Source organism: Echeneis naucrates, chromosome 13 (assembly GCF_900963305.1).
Source record: "Echeneis naucrates chromosome 13, fEcheNa1.1, whole genome shotgun sequence".
Taxonomy (NCBI): domain Eukaryota; kingdom Metazoa; phylum Chordata; class Actinopteri; order Carangiformes; family Echeneidae; genus Echeneis; species Echeneis naucrates.
Window position 1 is genome coordinate 21,060,778 of NC_042523.1, and position 6,111 is coordinate 21,066,888.

Genomic DNA, 6,111 nt, shown 5'->3' on the forward strand with positions numbered 1-6,111 from the left:
CATCTAAATGTCACCATGTTTCTCAGTCATCCACCTCTCCCGGGAGATAAAATGTGATGGTGGGAGTGTGGAAGCAGTAGGAAGCGTATGTGTGTGTGTGTGTGTGTGTGTGTGTGTGTGTGTGTGTTGATGATGGTGGAAGGAGAGTCACACATGGGTCATGGGGGGAAGTGAAGGATGAGAGGAAATATACAGCGGCATAAGACCATCTCTCAAAAAACCTTGATGTCAGGCATCAAATCAGGAAGGACCTTTTCCCCCGAACCTTTCATGGTTGTGCGCCTTTATTAGATTTTTTTAAGTAGATGTTCTGAGGTAGACTGAGAATTGGGGGCAGAGAAGAAGGTGATGACGGGTGTGAAGCCAAGGTCTATACAAGGATAAGGAGCTCATTTTGATTCACTCCATTGCATTATCTGGGTCACTGCCTCCTCCTCTCCCTCTCCTGCTCAGCGCCCCCCACCCCAATCCTCCATCTTTTTCTCCTCCTTGCCTTTTTATTGATCATCCAATAAGCCCCAGTGTTGAAAGGGCAATAGAGGAGGAAGCGAAAGAGAGACAAAACAAAACAAAGTGAGTAGGGGGTACTCAGGTAGTGCAGAGATCACCTCGCACTCAAAGAGCATGAAAAGAGTGATGAGAGAATTGGGGACGAAAAGAAACGATATAGAGGAAGCACCCAGCAGAAATGATTGCAAATAAAGAAGTGACAGGATGACTGATTGCTCCGGCATCCTCCCCCCTCTGCATCCAGCCCCACAGTTTGGGCCTCATGCGACCAGCTCTGTAGAAATGAATCATCCTCTATTTGTTTTCAGTTCTAGGGGTGATATCCCATCTCTGGTAAAGTGGAGACAAATTGTGTCTTTGTTCATGTGTGTCCACGACATCCGGGCAGTAGGGAAGAGCCCTCTTAGCTGAAAACACAGCATCCAGACATTTAGCATTTAATAGGACAAGATGGATGAGGAAAGAGTGGATGAAGGTGGAGGACAAAAGAGGAAAAGAGAGAGAGAGAAAAAATCCTCTCTGGAAATGGGTAGCTGCGGCAAAGGGGAGACTGAGGAAGCAGGTGTGAGGGAGAAAACAAGATTAGGATTAGAGCAGTCGATGAGGCTACTTCAGGGACTTAGGCCAGGATAGAAACAATGGGACTAGAGACAATCCTCCTTATAATTAAAGCTCTGCTCCCAAAGAGACTGGATCACAGTTACTGTGTGTCTGAGGGTGGCAGAAAAAAGAATGAATGCAACATCCCACTTGTCCACTGCAGCTCGACGTGAGCAGTTATTTTAATAAACGCTAACTGAAATGAAACTGTTGCAGAGGGGAAAAAAAAGCCCCCGTGGTCTTTAAATGTCCAAGTTCAGTTTCTAAGTGAGCCAATTACATGCTCCACTATTCTGGCACACATTCACCCAGTCTGAGCTGCTTTTAGCAAAATCTATCAAATATGACGATGTTACCATCCATCGCACAAATCCTACAGTTTTTTCTTTTTCCTTCTTCTTCTGTCCATTTTGCATCCACACCCTGATCGCCTCATTTCCCTCCTCTCTGTGGAGCTCCAGTCCCCCCAGTGGTCAGCTCTCCTCCAAACAGGCTGATCTCACTCAGTCTAACGCCATGATACTCCTTCCAACCAACAGGGGGGGATATGACCCCATTAAAAGTGAAATCAGCTTATTGCTGAAGACTGCAGACTTCAGATGAGCAGATGCTCTCACAGGGCCGAAGAAGCGAACAACCACAGACATATAAAGTTCTGAATTGGATGATGATATACTGTCTTTTATCTCTGTCTGATTTTCAAATTAACTGCGTTCTCACCTCTTTTGTAGCTCAATCAGCCGCAGCTGCTTTTACCTGTAATTTAATAAAAGTTGAGCTCCTGTTGGATTTTTTATTCAATTTTTTTTTTACTTGCTAGATACCTGAAGATATTCAAACCATCCTTACATAATCTGAACAAAAAAAAAAAGCATTTTCATATCTGCGACTCCTGCTGTAATGACAAGAGAATCATAAGTAAAACTCATTTACTAGTCCACAGCTGGGGTCCACCTAAATGTGGGGCGACATGTACAGCACCCAGGGGCTTGGACCACTTGAGCTTTAATAAGGTTGTTTTTTTGTTTTTGTGTTTTGTTTTTTGTTTTTTTAAATCATGTTAGATACACTTTGTAGGGCAGCATGGCGACGCGGCGCTTAGCGTCACTGCAATAGCATCCTGGCTCTGAAACTGAGTGGCCTTCTGCGTAGAGTTTGCATTTTTCCTCAAGGTGCGTCGGCTTCCTCCCATGTTGGCCTCCAGAGAGCTCCTCAAGTGACAGCTGGGGGCACTCAGCATCAGTAAGGAACATTAACCAACAGAGACAATACGTAGATATGGTCAAAGAAATGGCGGAGGAAGAATATGGGAGTCTGATTACTGATAATACCTTAGTATACTTAAATTGGTACAAATACACTGATATATATATGAGTGCATATAAGCTCTAAAAGATTTTAGACAAAAAGTCTCTGTTTCTTCTGCCTTCTGGGAATGCACAGGCACCAGTCAGTACAACATCGCATGTATTATTCAGACTGGATTTAAAATAAACCAGTGATGAATCCACAACGTTTCTTGGAGTTAATATTGAAGATTACTTCACTCTCTCCTCATCATTCTCATCTCATCACCTGTAATGAGAAGACAACAGATCAATGGCCTCTCCGTATCTTGGCAACAATTATATGAATTAAGAAGGTGCGAGAAGGGAGCAATAGAGAGCGTGTGTCGGAGGGAGGAGGTCCTACACTGCAGAGATAAGATGGTATTCTCCCTTCGTGCAAAATTAGTTCATTAGGGGAGTGAGAGAGAGCCATTGCAGGGGATCAAGGTTTCTGTGCGATAAAAGGTGGGAGCGACGGATTGGAAAGAAAAAAGGAGTTTCATTTCCTGTTCTTCAGAGGTAGCAGCAGTATCAGGGGATCAGCAGAGAGGCTGTGTAGAAGAAAAAAAAAATATGCAGAGACAGACAGACAGAGGACAGACGGAGCCAGCTAGAAAGGTAAATGCCAGGATTTTTTCTGTCAGAAATAAAGTGACCCTCTGGATTGCTGTCAAAAAGTATTTCTATCGAGCACAGAGAGGAGAGCAGTTGAAAGGCGTGCCAAGCTCAGGTGCTCTTTGTGGAAAAGTGAAAAGTCAAAGTGAGCTCCAGTGAAGAAGTATGTCAGTTATCAGAGTGCAAATGAGCTCCCATGGGGACTCTCCCAAAATGACAGAAACACACACACACTGCTGCTCACCCAAACACGGAGCTCAGGGTGGCTTGCCCAAATGAATCCAAGAAAAAAAATAAAAAAGAAGATATGAGTGCTGGGGAAGAAGAAGAGATGAAATGAGCTGGAGGTTTTTGATAGGCAGCTGATAGTGAGGGAGTGCGATGACAGGTAGAGCAGAGGTGGAGGGACACGCTGGCTTTAATATAGATCAGCAGTGATAATGCCAAGCGGAGAACACAGGATGTGTCCGTCAGTCAGGGAAGGGGAGCTCACAGGAAATTGCCACAATAAAGGACACACGCACGTGCACGTATGCAATTAAGCTGGAAAAAAGCACGCACAGTTTCATTTTGTATGTGCTGATGCAGGAGAAGATTGTTATATGCTGAAACTCTCAAAGTTTCCGTGCTTCCTCATATTCTGCTCTCACGGGCCGCATGTTGTTGGACCGCAGGCCTAATGTCCTGTGATCCACGTGACGACGGCTGTCCTTTCGTACGTGAACATCACAAACTGCTGATTGGAGAATGCAGTTGTGGGATTAATCAGCAATCACAAGGAGCCATCGTGCTGTGCACAAAGACACACACGGAGGGGACTCTGTCGTGTCAGTCTGCTTCATAATTTAGCAATACAGACTGAGAATGATTTTTCACAACTGTGTGCGCAGTAATTGTTTTCATGTCTTCAAGGGGAAAAAACATGGCATGCCAGATGTCGCCCTTTCCTGTGATAGAAAAAAAAAAATGATGTTGTAGTTTCGTCTGGTCGGAGCAGTCTGGATTAATTTTGTGTCGAGAGATGGAGAAAAACAGCAAGAAGTGATGGAGACTGTTGTCGAGATGGGTGAAAGAACAGGCGGAGAAATTGATTTTCAATAAGATCTGAGAAGAAGCTGGCAAGGCTGAAGGAAAGAAGCAACACAATAACATTTACGAATGGATAAATGCTGTGAGGGGAGAAAGAAGCTTAAAAAATAAAAACTGTGGGCCCTGGACCCGGTGGCCCACCTCCATGACCCTGCAGAGGCTCAAATTTGGGTCCAAATTATTTTGAACTTCATGATGATGATTCTCTGAAAGTAGATTCTGGCACCCACCCCTAAAATCAAATCTAACAATAAATAAATAAATACAGAAATCATTCATTTACAGTGCAAAGTGCTAACCCTCGTTAAGCCGTGAAATGTGTGTCAGTGTTCAGGACTGAACGTTGAGTTATCGATCCTCCGTAGAAAGTTATTTAGCTGTGCAAACACAAAAGAATGAATATTGACAAATATACAATTGCTTAAAATTGTTCAAGCAAAAAAAGGTGCTGGTTAACTTTACTGTTAAATAGTGTTTATTGGTGCTGATTAAATAAAAATGATGCATTTTACTCTGACATGAATATGAATGAGGTATAATGAAGTGCATTTTGATCTTGATTTATTTTACAGGATATTTTAAGCATGAAACAAGCTGCTGTAGGAGTCAAGGTGCTGTCTAACCAATAAACAAACATTTATTCATAATCAGAAACCAGATTGTGAATGAGACTGCTGAATCTGGATGTCAAACTGAATGGTATTTATTTTTATTTTTTTTTTGCCAGCTCGCCCTCCACCATGATAGATAACGTCAGACTTTGTAAGCCTGTTGAATAAATTGATAAGAAATTTGTCTTAGATTTGTGTGTGATTAGCACACGTGCATGTGGAGGAGGAGGTTTGCATTTGTTCATAGAAAACAAGCTGAGCTGCTCTATGACAAGCCTCTATTTGGAAAAGTTGAGAAATTTGGATGTAAAATGGGCGATTTGATTTGTTGATAAACTGAAATCTGCCTGAGCTGTTTTCGAAAACACTAATCATGTTATGTTAAGAAGGAAGTGAACCGGCCATAATTCTCTGCAAAGTAAACATGGCTCTGAGAAAACTGTCTTAGAGCCAAAAAACTCACAGCCAACAGGTTAGTTATTTCCATATATCTTTATTATCAGTTATTTCCCATATATTTATATATCTTTATTCTATACAGGTGTATTTCTCAATACAGTCTTTTATTGACATATATAGCTCTTACATAAGCTGAGAGATACCAGAGAGAGAAAGAGGCAAGAGGGAGTTTAATTCCTTCATAAGATATTTTGGCCTTTAACAAGACAACACACACACACACACACGCACTCACACACAGATTGAAATACAGTTTACACACACACACACACAAATCATCACAGCATGCACACATAAAGGAGCTGAACGCCTCTAATCCTTTTTGCACAGCCATCCATATGTGCACTGACATTCTAACCAATATGTGCGCACACACACACACACACACACACACACACAGTGACACACAAGATCTAAACACACATTCACACATCTATGGAAGGAGACAGGTATTCACAGGATAGATTACAACAATACAAGACTGACTAGTAAATACACATGTAGATGTACAGTACTCGCCATATTTTAACTGCTCCTGCTCCTACACACTCACTCACACACACACAGACACACAAGTACACACACCCTGACACAAGGGCACATGTGCATACACCAATTTTTGGTAGAACATAAAGAGCAGTAACGCTGACTATGACAGCTCTGATCCATATTTGGTTTCTATTACTGACAGTCATGCAGCGAGACAGAAGCGTGCAGAACGTCACTGAGATTAAAACATGGACTGTCGGCTCTACGTCGTGTTGTGGGTGAAGTTTGAGTGAAGTTATGAAATAAATACACATTCTATATTGCAGTTATAGAATTAATACACACGGTTGGTTCTGTCTGTGAATCTTTTTCCACTGGACATTATAACAGTCTTTTTTTTTCCTCACACA